This window comes from Chenopodium quinoa, unplaced genomic scaffold (genome assembly GCF_001683475.1).
Source record: "Chenopodium quinoa cultivar QQ74 unplaced genomic scaffold, ASM168347v1, whole genome shotgun sequence".
Lineage (NCBI taxonomy): Eukaryota > Viridiplantae > Streptophyta > Magnoliopsida > Caryophyllales > Amaranthaceae > Chenopodium > Chenopodium quinoa.
In genome coordinates this window covers 5,869,182-5,888,904 of record NW_018743331.1, presented here as the reverse complement: position 1 = coordinate 5,888,904, position 19,723 = coordinate 5,869,182, and the positions used below count along the sequence as shown (strand labels likewise).

The 19,723-nt window shown below is 33.7% G+C and overlaps 1 pseudogene; it reads left to right on the top strand.

Annotated features, from left to right (window-relative positions):
• Positions 1–1,031: 1,031 nt before the first annotated feature.
• Positions 1,032–17,048, top strand: LOC110737574 (annotated as a pseudogene).
• The last annotated feature ends 2,675 nt before the right edge of the window (positions 17,049–19,723 follow it).

Genomic DNA, 19,723 nt, shown 5'->3' with positions numbered 1-19,723 from the left:
GCAATGGCACGAGACATTCTTGCTATCCAAGTTTCCTCCGTCGCCTCCGAACGAGCTTTCAGCGCATCCGGAAGGGTTTTAGACGATAGAAGAACAAGTCTAAAACCCGAAACACTAGAAATGTGCGTGTGTTTCAAAGATTGGTTGGATGCGGAAAATCGCTCACAAGACCGTTCTTACGACCACAACGACAACGAAGAAGGAACCTCCGCTTCCGGTTCGGGTTCGGCTAGTTCCCAATCTATGCAACTAGCCGATGACCTTGAAGGCGAAGGCGAAGACGAAGACGAAGACGAAGACGAGCAAGAAGAAGGAGAAGAAGAATAGACAATTATTGTATATTGTACGATTTTAAAAATATCAATTTTATCATTTTCCAATTTTTGTTTAATACCATCATTGTATGATTTTTATCATTGTTATCATTGTACAATTTTCTCAACTCAAGTAATAATAATATAAAGTACGCATTATTCACATCCAAAGTCCAATTTGCCTTTTTTCCCCGTTTTGTTACAATTTGTAAATTCATATTAAAAAAAAATAAAATTATACCAATTACTAATAAATCATAAACATTAAATTTTAAAGTAATAGTATAAAGTAAATATATAAATATAAATATTGAATATACAAATTATAAAACATAAATATTCAACTTATAATTATAAAATTCATAACTTAATAACTTATAACTTATAAGTTATAAACTTATAAGTTACCTTATAAAACTTATAATTATAATTTTATAACTTATATACATTATAAACTTATTAATTTATAATGTTGCCATTAAAAAAAAAAAAAAAAAAAAAAATGAAAACTGCACCAGCCCGCAGGCCGGCACGTGGCCGGCACGGCACGAGCCCGCCAGACACGAGGGCCGTGCCGTGCCGTGGGCTGGCCTGTGAAAATGGCCGGCACGGCACGGCACGAAATCCTGGGCCCGCCGGCACGACCGGCACGGCACGAACCAGCCCGTGGCCCGTCAGGCACGGCCCGTGGCAGCCCGACACGGCACGGTGCCCAAGATTACTTCATATTTGTTTTTCCTAGCTAAATAAAGGATACAATTGACAGACGATATAGTACTGTAGCAATTATTCATTTTTGAACTCATTTTTTTTTTGTTATTCTATATGTAGCTAAAGGATAAGTATAGATTTTTTTTTTTTTTCAACATCTCAAAAGATGGAACCCATCTTAATTTGATAGCCAAAGCAGACTTTGATGAACCAGAAATTTAGCCACTCCGAATTTAAAATGGTCAAGCCACCCTCATTTTACTTAATTCTGTTGCACTAACACTCCCTCTTCTCTTTCGCTTTCTCTCTGCTTTGGTAAAGTTAAAGGACGGAGTATCTATTAATGGCGGCTTGGTTAAGAAAGCATCTTCCAATTATCCTACTCGCAATCAATTTCAGCAATTGCTTCATTCAATATGGCCTATATGGGTCTTTTATTGCTCAACTTATTCCCGAAGACGAAGGTATGTTGATTTCATCACTCTCTTTTCGTTTTTATCTGCTTGTTAGCTATTTCAAAAGAAACCCATGAATCATGTTTTTTTAATTTTTTTTTTCCATATTTTTTTCAAGAGTGATAGCTACCTGCTCATGAAATTTACTGACTAAGCTAGTTGAAATCGAAGTTACTCATTTGAATAATTGACACATTAGAATTTTTTTTTCACTAATCATATGCTAATTTTGACAATAGTTTTTTTAGTAACTTATTAAAAACAAATTTTATCATATTATATGTTAATAAATAACTGTTATTACTAGTATAATGTTTCATATTATCTAAATTTTTATATTTGTTTATTAATATTTAATTATACATTTATAGTCAAAATATTACATTGGCAGGTGTGTCAATTTTGATTACGTCAATCATTTTGAGACACAGGGAATATTATCTTTTCTTATTGCTAGATAGTGCTTGTATTGAAGTTTTATTGACGTGGGAATGGTTTAAAGTTGTATACTAAATAAGGATAACATGAGTGATAAAAAGTAACCCTTTTCCCATAAAACTAAACTTGATGCATAACCGATATGTTAGAGGCCCTAGGTGGCAAAACCTACTTACAGTGGCGGATTTAAGGGTGCTGGTGGTGAGGTTATTTAAAGCACATCCTTATTAAGATATGCTAATAATATTAATGGTTATTTTTATAGGTGATAAAATTATAGATTCCTTAAAATTAGGTGCTTATTTTTTGTAATGTTGTTATAAATTTGTCTTGTTTGTAATCTGTAATATGAGCCTAGGTTGAAGTAGAACGGGTACTAACACGGATATGGATATGAAACGGATACGGGAAAACGTCTATCTTAAAATAAGGGACACATGTACGGGATGTTAAAATTCATATAATATATGTTTTTAAAAAAATTTGACCATATATTTGTCATTCTGTCCTCTTATTAGATCATACTATATCATATTAACAATGAGCTATATATGAAGGCACCCATATTATTTAACAATTACCTTATTTATCTTACTTTACTTAAATTTTCTTATTAAAAAAAAGTTAAACAATCCATATCATAATAGGATATGGTCCGCGACGTATCGTCGTGTGTCCCACGAGTGTCGGTATCTGACACGGTGTCCAATATGAACACGACAGTTGGATGAAGTGTATGTATCCTAGATATGAGCATGCAATAAAGATATATTCATCTTCCCACTTTTACATATAATTTTGTATAAGTGGTATCAGAGCCAAGTTATTTTAAGGGAGAGAGAGAGAAAGAAAGTGTTATTAAACACAATATTATTCAATGGCATTTGACACGAACCCCAGTTTTGTCCAAGCAGCCATCCCTCGTTTTGATGGTCATTATCATCATTAGAGTATGTTAATGGAATTTTTTTTGCGCTCAAAGATTTTGGGTGGTTGTGGAGTCCGGAGTTCCAAAACCAAAGGCACTGCTCTTTCGGACGCTGAAAAAAAGGAACTTGAAGCTAAAAAGCTTTTAGATTTAAAACAAAAAAATTTCTATTTCAGGCTAATCATCGATCCATCCTTGAAATGTAATTTCAATATATTTGAGACTCAATGAAAAAGAAATATCAAGGCTCTGTAAGGGTGAAGCGAGCACAACTTCAAACCTTGAAATGTAATTTCGATATATTAGAAATGAAGGAGAACGAATTTATCACTAGCTACTTTTCTCGTAAAATGGAAATATCCAACAAGTTGCGTTTTCATGGAGAAACTATGACAGATACGACTATCGTAGAAAAAATATTACGAACATTGACAAATGACTTCAATTATGTTGTATGTTCAATTAAGGAATCAAAAGACATTGATACTCTCTTAATTGATGAATTGCAAAGCTCGTTATTAGTGTATGAACAAAAGATGAATATAAATTCATCTAAAGAAGATCAAGCATTAAAGGCTTCTACCAATACCCAATTTAGTAACTTCAGAGGAAGGGGTTGAGGAAGAGATAGAGGTAGAGGTCGAGGTCGAGGAAGAGGTAGAGGAGATCGTGGATATAAAGATGATGGTAGGAATTATAAAACAAATCATGACCATCTTCAAGAGGTAAAAATCAAAATCAGAAAAATCAACGATTGAATGTTATAGGTGTCATAAATTTGGTCATTATGCTTCTGAATGTTACACGAAGTTACCCACAAATAATAGGGAAAAAGGAGAAAGTTCAAATTTTGTTGAAAACAAAGAAGTGGAAACTTTTTTGGTGGCTAATTAAATGCAGATATCAACATTTGGTATGTGGATACAGATTGTAGTAACCACATGAGCGGATGTAAGTCATCTTTTTCACATTTAAATGAAGATTTTCTTTCTACAGTAACGTTTGGTGATTGTTCTCCAGTAAAGGTTATGGGTAAAAGTGATATAAAGATAAAAACCAAGAATGGTTCAATTGAAACAATTTCAAATGCAATGTACGTTCCAGACCTCAAAACTAATCTATTGAGCGTGGGACAATTACAAGAAAAGGGTTATAAAATAACCATACAAATTATTTGCCTACTAGAGACATTATTATTGCAGTAATTCCAATGAGCTCTAATAGGTTGTTTCCTCTGAAGATTGAAGGCATTCATTCTTCTTTGTTGGCTAAATTAAAAGATCCAATATGGCTTTGGCATTTTTGCTATGGACATCTAAGTTTTAGCGGATATAAAACAGTTTAACAAAAAGAAATGATGATAAGACTTCCTCATATCACGGCTCCCTCTCAAGTTTGTGAGAATGCGTTGTTGGCAAACAACATTGTTCTTAATTTCCAAAAGGCAAGTCTTGGAGAGTAAAAATTGTTTTGGAATTAGTACACTCAGACATTTGTGGTCCCATTAATCCGTCTACAAATGGAGGTGAAAGATATGTGATTACCTTTATTGATGATTTTTCAAGAAAAACATGGATTTATTTTCTACAAGAAAAATCAGAAGCTTTCTCTTCTTTTAAATGCTTCAAAGCTCTTGTTGAAAATGAATCTGGAAAAACTATCAAAACCCTCCAAACTGATCGTGGAGGTGAGTATTGCTTAAAAGAATTTGAAGGTTTTTGCAAAGGCATGGTATTCGAAGAGAGCTTACAGCAGCATATACACCGCAGCAAAACGGTGTATCGGAAAGGAAAAATAGAACGATTCTGAATATGGTGAGAAGTTTATTGGCAAGAGGGCGAATGGCAAAGACATTTTGGCCTGAAGCAGTAAATTGGAGCGTTCACATTTTAAACCGAAGCCCTACATTTGCTGTTTTGAACATGACTCCAGAAGAAGAATGGTGTGGAAGAAAACAATCTATTGATCACTTTCGAGTATTTGGGTGTGTTGCTTATGCCCAAATGTTTAAAGAAAGAAACTCGATGACAAGGGCGAAAAATGTGTATTTTTAGGTGTAAGTGAAACTTCAAGGCATATAAATTGTATAATCCTTTCACACACAAAATAAAAGTTTGTAGAGATGTGGTATATGATGAAGAAAGTACATGGAATTGGAATGAGAAGTCATCTATCCCATTACCTTTTGATGGCGATGAAGATGATGATGTCGAAGATGAACTAGCAAGGCAGCCTCCTTCACATAATATCGAAGAACCAATTAATCAAACTGAAACTTCACCAAGTGAAAATCCACCTGTCAATCATGCTGAAAATGAAGGACGTCCATGCCGTAATCATAGAAGGCCAGAATGGATGAAAGATTACGACGTAACAGGAATTAATCAAGATGAGAACTTCATTTCTCATTTTGCTTTATTTGCATATTGTGATCCTACAAGATTGGAAAGTGCCATTAAAGAATCTAAGTGGTGTAAAGCAATGGATGATGAGATAGCATCTATTGAAAAGAATAATATTTGGGAATTGTGTGATCTTCCCAAAGGACATACAACCATAGGTGTGAAGTGAGTTTTTAAAACAAAGTTGAACAAAGATGGTCAGGTAGACAAGTACAAGGCATGATTAATAGCTAAAGGATATAAACAACAATTTGAGGTTAATGATATAGAGTATTTGCTCCAGTAGCAAGACATGACACAATCAGAATGGTAGTATCTTTGGCAGCATAAAATTCTTGGTCTATCTTCCAATTAGATGTCAAATTGGCATTCTTGAATGGGTACCTGGATGAACAAGTAAAGGTTGGAAAAGAAGAAAAGGTTTATAGATTAAAGAAAGCTCTATATGGGTTAAAACAAGCCCCAAGAGCTTGGTATAGTCGCATTGAGACTTACTTTCTTAAATCTAGTTTTGTGAAGTGTCCATATGAACACACCATATTCATTAAAATTGGAAAAGATGGAAAAATGCTCATAACTTGCTTATACGTTGATGACCTAATATTCACTGGAAATTGTTATGAGAAAACATTTCATGAATTTAAAAGGTCCATGATGGAAGAATTTGAAATGTTATTAATGCACTATTTTCTAGGCATAGAAATCATGCAATCAGCTAATGGAATATTTCTTTCTCAGAAGAAATATGTGGGGGATATATTGGAGAAATTTCAAATGAAGGATTGTAATCCTGTAAGTACTCCAATTGAATGTGGAATAAAGCTACATAGAGGCATTGATGGGAAGAAAGTTAACTGTACACTTTATAAACAAATTGTAGGCAGCTTAATGTATCTTACTACAACAAGGCCCGATATACAATATTCTGTAAGCCTAATAAGTAGATACATGGAAAATGCGACAGAATTACATTTGTCAGCTGCTAAAAGAATCCTTCGCTATCTACAAGGAACTCGGACATTTTGGATTATACTACAAAAAGGATTATACCGATAGCGATCATGCAGGAGATCAAGATGATAGGAAAAGTACTTCTGGTTATGTCTTTATGTTCGGAACTGGCGCTATATCTTGGTCATCTAAAAAGCAACCCATTGTTACTTTATCTAGTACGGAAGCAGAGTTTGTTGCAGCCACGACTTGTACTTGTCAAGCCATATGGGTAAGGCGAATATTAGATGAACTAAAGTTCACACAAGCTCAACCCACTAAAATATATTGTGACAACACCTCAACAATTAAGTTGTCAAAGAATTAAGTGCTACATGGAAGAAACAAGCACATTGATGTCAATTATTATTTCTTAAGAGATTTATGCAATGATGGAATAGTTGATCTTGTGCATTATAAGAATGAAGATCAACTTGCAGAAATTTTTACAAAAGCTCTTAAAAGAGATCTTTTTGTAAAACTCATAAATTTGTTGGGTGTTCATTCTTTGGAAACTAATGAATGTTAAACTGATATTGTACCACTATCAGCGGAGGCAATGTTGAGGTTATTTAAAGCACATCCTTATTAAGATATGCTAATAATATTAATGGTTATTTTAATAGGTGATAAAATTATAGATTCCTTAAAACTAGGTGCTTATTTTTTGTAATGTTGTTATAAATTTGTCTTGTTTGTAATTTGTAATATGAACATGCAATAAAGATATATTCATCTTCCCACTTTTCTGTATAATTTTGTATCAACTGGGTCACTGTCTCATCACCCATCGACCGCATACCTATCGGTCCAGGAGGTGAATTTTGCGAAGGATGATTTTGTGATAGAGGATGATGCATTTTGGGACTAATGAAACTTGTTCTAACATACTTTTTTTTTTTTCCTTTTTCATTATGAAAATTAAGTCACAATATTAATTAAATTAAACAATCTAATATTGTAAAAAATACCCAAGTTAAATATACAAACATAAAATAAAAAATTCATACAACACAAATTAAAAGAATCAAGGAAAAAAAATTCAAATAATCACATGAAAATCAATAAATTACATAACCATTAAAAAGAAAAAACTAAACTAAAAGAAAATACTGCCTCTGTTACATATTATGTGCAACTTTTAGGTATTATTAAGTATTATTTATAAGTCACCTAAAGTGGAAGAGAGAGAAAGAGAGGAAGAGAGAGAGGGGCGTGAAAAAGAGGGAAAGAGAGAGAAAGGGAGGAAGAGAGAGAGGAGAGTGAAAAAAGGTCAGAGAGAGAAAGAAAGGAGCGTGAGAGGAAGAGAGGCAGTGAGAGAGTGTTCAGTGTGAGGATTTTTTTTTCTTTTTTTATTTTAATAAAATTTGGAACTTGATTTTTTTTTTTCTCTAGGTCACGTGACCCAGTAGGAAGCAAGTTCAATCATAAAGGTAGTATTTCTCTTATGTAAACATGTTAACGAATGTTATGATAGGAAGCAAGTTCATATATTGTTTGGAATTGTGTAAAATTGTCCCATATTAGGTATTACATGAAAAGTTAAATGAGACTACGGGTGGTTTGATCTTGATTGAGGGCATGTAGGTAGTCTTTGAATTATGATATGTTTAGGAAACAAGAATTTTGTTGGTTTAGAGAACTAGTATTTATACATCTTATTACACTAAGGTTATGCTTTCCTATATAAACCCTAGATATAAACATATTTAACTTCAATCAATAATAAGAAATGTTTCCCTAAAACTATTAGTTATCACACTATCACATTACAGTAAGATAAACTACCGTTTGGGCCAATAAGGGTTACCAGAATTCAAATAAGGCATACAATATGTTCCAATAAGTTCAATTAATATTAGATTAGTGTAACTTTGGTGAACAAATCATACCATATATGGTTTTAACCAATCCTTGAGAGAGATTTATAACTTCATCCTTGTCGATGACCCTACACTCCATCTTTCTTCCACCTTATCGTATGTTTGCTCATCACTCGCAATATAAAAGATAGGGTGAAAAGGGGAAAAGAGATGGGGGAAAAAGAGGGCAAAGGGAAGGGGGAGAAAGTAGGAAAGCATGGGAGGGCAAGACAATAAGGAGGGAATAAACTTTTACTAAAAGGAAAAAGAGCTATTACAATATATAGAGTCGAAGCTATAAAATATATGGGAATTTGCATATGGAGCATAGTTGAACAATCAGCTATAGTTCAAAAGAACACTTGTTATTACAATAAATGTCATGTGCCATCATGAATTAAGTTTACATAATGATGTTGGCTTTATATGATAAGGGCTACATGAAATAAAGCGTAGGCCATCATTTCATTACTAAAAAAATTGAATGCACTTTAAATTGGGTCGAGTTTTGAGTTAAACCGTTCATATGGTCACTTTGCTTACCAACATAACTTAGGGGGTCACTTGGTCTTTTACACACTTGCGGTATGTAGTTCAAACTTGTCGATTTGATATTGCTTGACTTTATTACTTGTTGCCTAGCAGTGAAAATACTTCAACTAATCTCTCAAAAGCTGAAGAATTCGCATTGGAATATCAGCTGAATATCCTGCAGTGATAGGGGTCAGAGTTTCAATAAAACCTTCATTGACCGTATTGCTCTTAGCAATGTCATTTGTGACTGTTCATTTAACAGGGGCACTGTATGCCATGTCACAAACATATATGTTCTCTCGCTCCCCATCACGCTGTCTTCTTTTTCGTATATACCAATGTGCAATCTCTTACTCACAATTTGAGACTCATATTGGTCGGTGCCTTTAACTTATTGCAATTCTAAATCATGTTGGTGTTTTCACAATAATATTCTGATTCTGTATATAATTGTGGTAGCATTCAGCAGACTTTTGTCAGAGCTATCTGGCTGTGATGGGGCGAACTTAGTTGGTTTCTTGTGAATTTTCTTTGGCTTGTTGGATTCCTTTTTCTTCGAGGTTACAGTCAGTTAAAGGGTCTCAATCTTACTGGATTTATGCCTGAAGAATTCGGAAACCTGGCTCATCTGCAAGAAATGTAAGTTATTGCATTTTATATGTAACAAAAGATAGTTAACTGTTTTTCCGAGTGTGAATTACAAGTTGAGCACTCCTAACTGGTAAAGATTTTAAGGAGTTTATCTTTATGATCCAGTGATCTCACCAGGAACTATATTAATGGAACAATCCCAAAAAACCTGTCCAAGATTCCGCTTGTGACTCGGTAAGTATGTTTTACATTTTTAAACACATGTTTTGACATTATTTTACAAGAATATTTTCTAAGTTTTTATCTGAATCCTTTTTGCGTTGCAGAGCAGTTTCAGAAACCCGAATCACTGGTCCAATTCCTGACGAAATTGGACAGATTATCACCCTTCAGAAGTTGTTAGTCTTGTTTCTGGCTGTTTCTTTTATTCCAATGGCTTGACAGCTAATCTTTATAGTTGACCTCTTTATTTTTCAAATTTGACTTTTCCAGGGGATTGGAAGATAACCAACTAGAAGGATTTGTGCCCAAGAGCCTCGGAAATTTGAGAAACTTGAGAATCTTGTGAGTCTATTTTTCAGTGAACTCTATTAACTAATATTTGAAGCACTTAACTAAGTTTTATTTTTAAGATTGTGTCAGTACAAGATAATTCTTGTTATGTTTCAATATAGGATTATTCAGCTTGTCGTTACCTACTTGTCATGTTTTCAAGTTGCAGCTATTGCACTAATTTCTTGTTGCCCTAGTTCCTATTTCATATGATCATATTATACAACTCAAGATTCATTTGCAAAATACTTGCTTCTTCTTGTAGAGTACTTGCTTCAAACTTCTTTAATGGAACAATACCTGGAACATTCGTCAATCTAAAGAACATTACTGAACTGTAAGTCACCCTTGTTTATTTCAATCTTTAACCAGATTCCAGCTCTGCTAGCTAAGAATTTTGTGCTTTTTCCAGGAGGCTCAACGGAAATATGATATTTAGAAAAATACCTGATTCTATTGGCAATTTAACCACCCTGGTCTCATTGTGAGTAGATTACTCATGCACGATTCCATTTGCTGATATCTATACTACTCATTTTGATACATGGTAACCTTTTTTTTTTGTGTCTAGGGATATTCAAGGTACATCTATGGAGGGACCTATTCCATCTAGCTTATCGCTTTTGACAAACTTGCAGATCTTGTGAGTATAGTCTATTATAATTTTTCCCTAGTAATTCCTTTTCATCTCCTAGTATCTGCTTATCTTAAGGAAAATACATCTGGAAGGTAAAATAATGATGAAGTTGACTTTGATTACCAGGAGAATTTTAGATCTCGATACTGCAAGTATACCTTTCCCAAACCTTGCAAGCTGGAAAACTTAAAGTATCTGTGAGTTATCAGTAATACAGTTGATCAACGTTAATTGTTACATGTACATTAGGGCAAAAATTTTTTTGTTACATTTACATTAGGAATTCTTTTTCCCACGATTTTATTTTTAAAATTTTGTTGTACAAAATAAAATCATTTTAGAAAATAATTTAAGCTAAAACTAAATCCCTAGAAACTAGGAAAATAAGTTTTTTTTTTTTTACCAAAAAAAAATCAGATTATATTTTAAAAACTTATACTTTATAAAATATAATTTAATAGAAAATAATAATACCAAGTCAAAACTAACTCCCTAGAGACTAGGCATATATAATGCAATGCCCATTAACGTGGAAAACTAACTTCAAGTGCTGTGTAAACTCATGTTCCTCCTAGAAACGAATTCTGACTGATTGTAATTTCCTTACTGGTTAGCAACACTGAGTTCCTTACTAGCTGAAGTTCCAATATAGTTCCAATATAGCAACATACTTACATGATTCCTCGAAAAATATACTCCTTTTTTTTTTTTGTCTTTATGTGCTCCGGCGTTCCTCTTGAAACTTCTCTTTGCTTGTTCAACTAAGAACAATCATGGCCAATATTCCCATGAAGGAACTGATGCTTATTCCTTGCAAAGAATTGCTTCTCATTCTTCTTGGGGACTGCATATAAAGTCCAACAATACGTTTGTACGCTTAGACGTCTTCTCTTTGTGTTCCCCTGTAAGAACTCTTCTTCTCTTCGTGTTCTCCCTCGGGAACTCAAGCACGATCTATACATTGTTACATTGTATGTTGGGAACCATCTTCAACAATGATCTAAATCGTACTCCACAATGTTCATGCACATCTCAATACCCATATTAGTTAGATAATCATCATCTGTTCACAATCATCAAAACCTTATAACAAACTTAGTCTTTGCTAAATGTTTTGTGTGTCCGTTCCCTTCATAGAAACTTAATTTCTGGTGCTCTTCTTAACAAAGTTTGTTTGAAACATGTTTTTGAAGGTGATAAGTTAGTTTCATCTTGTAATGGGGAACTTGTGGAGAAGGGATATGTGCCTGGTGGATTGTTTATTTTAGAGACTGAATTTGTTTTTAACTATATTAATAAAGCTTCTACTTCTGCTTATATGATTAAGTCTATTGATCTTTGGCGTGCTAGATTAGGACATGTAAATTATGGTTCAATAAAACGCTTGCAATACATGTCCTTAATTCCTAGTCTAGCCGATAATGGTCATAAATGTGAAATTTGTGTTGAAACTAAACATTCCAAGACATCTTTCAAAGCAATAAATAATAGACAGTCTGAATTGCCCGACTTAGTTGACTTTAAGAATACCGATAGCAAAGGCGTTAAACGGACATTACTTTTGTTGATGACCCATTCTAGATATACCAAAGTGTAGTTGTTGAGAACCAAAGATGAGGCTGAAAAATTGTTTTTGGTTTATGAAGCAGAAGTTGAAAACTAAATGGACCGTAAGATTAAAAGACATAGGTCCGATAGGGGGGGGGGGGTATGGAACCACCTTTTTAAAGGAACTTTGTGAGAAAATGGAATTATCCATGAACTTTGTGCTCCATATACTCCCCAACAAAATGGCATATAGAACTCTTAAAGTGATGATGAATGCAATGTTAATTAGTACTGGTTTGTCTGATAATATATGGGGAGAGGCTATACTTTTTGCTTCTTATGTGTTGAACAAAGTGCCCCATAAAAAAACTTGATACACTCCCTATGAATTATGGAAAGGCTATGCGTCATAAATACTTAGAAAGTGTAGGGACGTATTGCTAAAGTTAGCCTACCTTCAAATAGGAAAATGTTGGACCTAAAACTTTTGATGGTGTGTTTGTTAGTTATGCTGAAAAATAGTGCAGCTTATAGGTTCATGTGCTTGAATGATAGATTAACGCACCAAACACATTGAGATGGACATTCATTTTGTTCGTGAAAATGTCTAATTTGGTGAGGTACGTGTTCACCAAATTGCTGACCTTTTTACCGAGGGGCTTCCGCGCGTTCTGTTTGATGACTTTCGAGACAACCTAAGTGTCCGTAATCCTCCTGTTGTGACTATGGGGGTGTGTTAAGAGTATATATTTTGTAATATTGTATTTTTATATTTATTTAGCTAATTACAATGTTAGACTTAGTCAACCCTAATCACTCTTGTCTATAATATTGTTTTGGAGAAATGTATAGGCGCGGCAATCATTTCTATTAATAACATCTCCACACCAATACACCATACCCAACATGGAAGACTTGTGGACTTGTGGTTGGACCAAGTTGGAATACATATTTATTTATAATTTAACAAGGGTTACCTATGATACCAAATATTTGTGTCAGATTTTCTATCAGAAAATCCAAGTTTATCTCCGGGATAAACCTGCAAACATATCTTATCTCACAAGTAAATCTTTTTCTTTTATTTTTCAAGTAATAAGCTTTTTAATAAAGTGACACGAAAACAAATGTTATTTCATTTTCTATATACCTTGTTAATAATGAGATGGAGAGGAGACAAATTTGAGTTAATACCCAAGGAATAGTTCTCATTTTCATTAAATTTTATTCTTCCATCTTTCACAATTAGAAAAGTCATTAAATTATTTACAATATACCACATTAATCCAGAAGTGAGTAGCTGGGGAGATTTATCTAGAGAAATAATTCATTTATGCAAATCTTATTTTGCAAAACTAATGATAGAATGGTCTAATTTAACTTTTGATTCTGCAGGGTAAACTGGCGCTTGATGAAGGACCTTCCTTGCTCCACAAAACCCCAGTGTAAGGATCGACATTGTTGTTTAATTGACTCGAAATGTTAGCTTCCTGTTTTATGTTCCCACGTGTTTTTCAGATCATTCGTTGTTTATTAACTGTGGAGGAAACCAAATGAGCTTCAAAGGGAATGTATATGAAGAAGATACAATCTCTCAAGGCCCATCAATTTTCTTTGCATCTGGACAAAAGTGGGCTTACAGCAGTACAGGAACTTATCAGTTTGACGGCACTGCCAACTTTGTAACACAGACTTCTGATCCGAATGTGTCTGGTATTTTCCAAACAGCTCGATTGGCACCTCTGTCACTCAAATATTATGGCTTTTGTATGCAACGAGGCAGTTACATAGTGAAGCTACACTTTGCTGAAATTATGTTCACTGATGACCAAACTTTTAGTAGCAATGGCAGACGCATCTTTGATGTGTCAATTCAGGTGAATCAAGAAACCAGTCGAAACTTCATTTTACGTTTTATTTTCAAAATGTGCTCTATACGAAAGAATTCAACTTCTGATGTATTCATAACTGAAAAATGTGACTTCTTATGGTGTTAATAAACTGCTTTGTTCTCTGCTTTTTCTTTTTTTGTTTGGCTTGATGGGGAAATGAGGTACTTAATGATTTTAATATTGCGGCAGAAGCTGGAGGGACTGGACTGGCAAGATGCTCACTAAGGTGTTTAAAAATGTCTATGTTAATGATGGTACACTTGAAATCTTCTTCTACTGGGCCGGAAAAGGGACCACGGCTGTTCCCCTAAGAAGTGTCTATGGACCTCTTATATCTGGGATCACTGTGACACCTAGTTAGTCTATATTCTATTACAAATTACTACCTTTTCTCTGTTAACATGCTTAGATTTTAAGGAATAATTTTGATGTTTTTGTTTCTATGCCTTTGCAGACTTTAAAGTTGAAACAAGATTGTCTGTTGGGGCCATTACTGGAATAGTACTTGCTTCATCGTTCACCATTCTTGTATCTCTCTTGGTAATTTTCTGGATGACAGATTAGGTGGAAAAGACCATGAAAATGAAGGTAAGACCTCATTGATAACATCGTTTGTCAGATTGATTGTTCAATAACATTAAAGAGACTGATCCTGCATAATTACTTTGCTTTTTAAATAGACATAATAATATCCTGTAAACAAACAAAATACTTCTTACTCTTATTCTTTATCATTGAATTGAAACAAATATTGTGTATAAGATTTCTGAATTTGAATCCTAAAAATTTTCTTTGGAGTGAAAGCAGGAATGCCACTATTTTAGAGTGGATACCAGATATGGCTACATCATAGTGGTTTTTATTTGGGAGTGAAAGCAGAACTTCCATGACTATTTTAGAGTGGCTCGTACTTTTCTTTAAATAATATTTTTGTGAACTCTTGCCTGCATTTGTTATTCTATAATTTGAAGTGGTACAGTTCTGTTTAGCCTTAGCTACTAGATGAGAACCGGGAATCTCTAGTTAATAAAAATTATAGTTCACTCGGGATAATTCAAGTGAAACTGTTTTTGAGATTGAAGAAATATTAAACTTTTGAAGATGAGAGCCTTTTTTTCTCTTGCTTGTACCGATGTGATAAATTAAAAGTGTCTTTGCTTCCAGTGCAGTAACATTTTAAAGATAATTCTGGTAAAGCTCTGCGTATCACTTATCTCATCCTGTGTTGTTCTGGTCTGTGTAATTTATGTTGCGTACTTGTGTCTGTTTGAAAAGATCTAGCATACATACTTTTATTTTTACAATGGACATTTTTCTTCTAACTTTGCCCCTCCCTGCCTCCACCCCCACCTGAAAGAAAAAAGTTGAGCCTCTTTCAATTGCTCAACATTAGAAATAATGTTTAGTGTCTTAGCATAATTGTAAATTCTTGTCTTCTTGATGCTTTACAGAAAACAAAGAAAATTCTACATTCGACTAACCAATATCTAAAAATGCTACTAATTTTTGTTTCTATTCGCATATTGCAGAACTCCAGAGGCTAGATACAGGTTATTTTACCTTAAGGCAGATAAAAGCTGCTACCGATGGCTTTAGTCACGAAAATAAGATTGGGGAAGGAGGTTTTGGGCCAGTGTACATGGTAAACTATGGTCTATTTGCACAAGTAAATAGTGCATATATGGGAATAGTATTGTGACTTGCCGTACTTTCTGTCTGTAGGGTGTACTTCCTGACGGCAAAGTGATTGCTGTAAAGCAGCTGTCTTCTAAATGGAAACAAGGGAACCGTGAATTTGTCACTGAGATAGGCATGATTTCTTCTCTACAACACCCAAATCTGGTAAAGCTTTATGGGTGTTGCATTGAAGGAAAAGAGCTATTGCTAGTATATGAATACATGGAAAACAACTCCCTTGCCCGTGCGCTCTTTGGCAAGTGCCTTCCCAATGTGTTGTAGAAAGTTATTTCTTTGTATGGTAAAATTGATCTATATCCTGTTAAGACACTAATCAATTGTCCAATTGGTATTTTTTTTATTTACTTATTTTAGGTAAAGAGGATCGGAAGTTGCACTTAGACTGGCAGACAAGAATGACGATATGCTTGGGAATTGCAAGAGGATTAGCATATTCATGAGGAGTCAAGACTAAAGATCGTTCAGAGGGATATTAAGGCAACTAATGTGTTGCTTGATAAGGACTTGAGCACCAAAATATCAGATTTTGGTCTAGCAAAGCTTGATGAAGAGGAAAATACTCATATCAGTACCAGAATCGCAGGAACAATGTAAGTTCAATTTCTCCCTTTTGCTTCTTGCATATGTTCCCATACTTTGTGCATTTTTAGCATCATCTTCCTGCAATTAGCTGTGAAGACTGTAAGTGAATCGGTATTTCTTTCTCTTCTATTAAATCTTAATGGGTTTTGGGCCAATCTTCAAACTTTTAATTCAGAAAGAGCATATTCATGATTTCATGGCAATGGGTAACAAGATCTTGCAGACTGTCAACAAATCAACCATTATAACACATTATTTAGATATATGATCTTAAGAGGGTTCTGGGATGTCAAATCATAATATTGATAATAATGATATCTTAGCCTTCTGTAGGCAGAACAATATAGCTTATAAGTTCAATACTTATCATGACACGTTATGGAAATCAACTCATGTATTTATTTCAAATTTGAACAGTGGATTTATGGCTCTTGAATATGCAATGAGGGGTTACCTCATAGATAAGGCAGATGTCTACAGCTTTGGAGTTGTCGTACTTGAGCTTGTGAGCGGAACAAGCAACACAAACTATATGCCGAAGGAAGAGTTCATATTTCTTCTTGACTGGGTAATCTATTATATTGCTTTTGCATATACTACACTACTCCAGTGATTCATCATAATTTGTTTTATCATTAAAGATCTTTTTCCCCTTCATATATTATTTAACCTTATTAAAGACAAACCATTACTCTATTTCTGGATTTCACTTTGCAATTCGACAGGCCTATGTACTACCAGTCCAAGCGCGGATTGTCAAATGTGGTAATAGCATTCAGAGTTCTCAGGAGACTGCCTCAGGATAAGTTGAATTGTTTGTTGAGGAGATCACTGTCTAATTAAAAGTCCAAATGTATATTCAAGGAAATTGACAGAAATAGACCAAAAATGAAGTAGGTCATACAGTTAAGAAATTTTTAATTTTGTTTTCTCTTTCTTTATATAGCTGTAAGGCACAAATTAGATATGCAGGCAAGTGTGTAACAGTGTTCATCGTGCATTGGTGCATGATGCCCAAAAAAAAATCCCACGGACGAAACGCGGGTCTCCCTCATTGAACACAGTATAACCTTGTATGAAATAGAAAATTACTCGGTATGAAAATAACATGAAATAACACGGTACGGAGTATTACTTAATGACATAATATGAAAAGAACATGTTATTGATTAACAAGAAAACCCATTATGAAAAGAACATAACTCAAAAAGAAAATGAAGTTGTTTACCCAAAAAAAAACAAATATGTTGGCGACACTTTTTTTCAATGAGCCATTCATTTGTCTGCTTTATGGATTTAATATGATATAACGTAAAATTCATACTTCTTTCGTGTTTTAATAAGTGTTACACTTTAACTGACACTTAATTTCAGGCAATTTTATTGACTTAATTAAAATTAGAGGTAAGTGGGGTTGTTGGAGTATTAAAGTAAAGATAATGCGGTTAATAGTTTATTGAAAATAATGAATATGAGAGGAAAGAAATTAAAAAAAAAAAAAAGTAGTAGTGCATTTGGGTGGGATCATAAGAGGAGAAAATATAATATTAAAATGTAATTTTTTGCCATAAAAAGGAGTATAACGCTTATTAAAACACGACCATATTTAATAAGTGTAGCACTTATTAAAACACGGAGGGAGTACTACGTATTTAAAAGTTTTTTATAACGGAAATCAATACCAAGTCTCATAATGGTCCCACCTTTAATCATTAACTAATTTATTTATACAATTTCACTAATGTCCTTATTCTTTAAAGACTTATTTACATTTATTCTATCTTCTAAAACTAGACACATATAATTAAAACAATATCACTTATGATATTGTATAATATTATATCTATATACATTTGTTTTTTCAAAAAAAAAAAAAAAAAAAAAACTATATACATTTTTATTTCAATTCAACACCGTCCTTCAAATCGGAGTTAAAATTTAAACATGAATATAATATGAAAAGAGACTTGCAAAATATGAATATAAAATGTGAAGGTATCAATTTCTTTATCTAATTTGTTGTATAAAGCACGTCCATCGTCTCAATCTCATTAAATGGTTTAGTTAGACAATCTAATTTCCACTCACAATTACCATTTAAAAAAATTCCCACTCACAATTAAAAGCAATACCCAAAATTAGAACATTGAACTATCAAAATGTTTTAAGACACACATTACCCCTTCAAAAAAAGACAAACATTAGAGCAATTATTTTGATTAGTGCTAACTAATTATAGGACCATAAGACTTTGGAAAGATTATATGTAGTAATTTTCATTGATGATATTTCTATTGTTTGTATTGATCATGTGCTCAAGTTATCCATTCATTTTCACATTATCCTATTACTGTTTAGCACTAACCGTAGGAAGCGACCCTTTATCCCAAGTACAAATGTGGGAGTGACACTTAAATAGTTACATGTTACCTCTAGTTATTATATACTTCGTATTTCACTTTCCAATTTTACCTTTTGTCAACGTTTTGTTTGATATTATTTTAGACTCATTATATAGTAACTTAGCTAGAATAAACTTAGTGACAATATTTGTGACTTAATATTAGGGCTGGCAAAAGCTGACCCGACCCGACAACCCGACCCGAACCCAACCCGAAATAAATGGGTTTTGATAGAGATTTTCAACCCGTTTATGTAATTGGGTCAACCCGAACCCGACCTGAAGTTAAATGGGTCGGGTTCAGGTTGAAAATCCCAACCCGAAACCAACCCGCATAAACCCGTTTATTTAATTGGGTCGGTTTCAGGTCGGGTCAACCCGAACCCAACCCGCTTAACTTAAAACCCTAATTTAAAAATATGGGCCAAGCCCAAATTATCTAACCCTAAGCTAATTTCCTCTTTCTCTCGCCGCTTTCTTTCAGACTTTCACTCAAACTCTCTCTCTTCTCAGTTTCTCTCTCTTCTCTCCTCTCTTTTCTCTCTCTAACTCTTGAAGATTGAAATAAAAATTCTTGAACCTTGAAGATTGAAGCTTCATCTCAAACATTCTGAAGGTAATAATCCTATTATTCGATTTTTTATGAGTTTGTTTGCTCATGAGTCATTTGTTTATGCAATTTCCTTGATTTGGTTATGCAATTTTCAGATTTCTTTGATTTTTTAAGCGATTTTTTGCTATTATGGTTTATGTATGCTTTGTTTATGTGATTTAATCATTTAATGTTGTTCGTTTGTTATTTTCTTACTCTGCAATTTCTTTCGAAGATTTGATTTGTTATTTACTTATTTTGCGATTATTTGCGATTTGTTTATGCGATTTTTTGCCCTGATTTGATTTTCTTACTCTGCAATTTCATGAGTTTGATTCTTTATGTCATGACTCATGAGTTTATACTTCTGTTTTTCATGTTTATACTTCGGATATGAGTGTAATTCTTTTTTTAATTTATTCACAGATGGCTAATAGCCCTAATCCTGATGAACCCATTCATCTTCCGGATTCTGATTCAGATGATGAAGTTTTTGATTCTCATCAAACGGAATCAAAGAAGAAAACCTCTAATGTCACCTCGCTGAATAAGCCTGGAATTCATTTCAAGCGCCAACGAAAGCTCACTTCAGATGT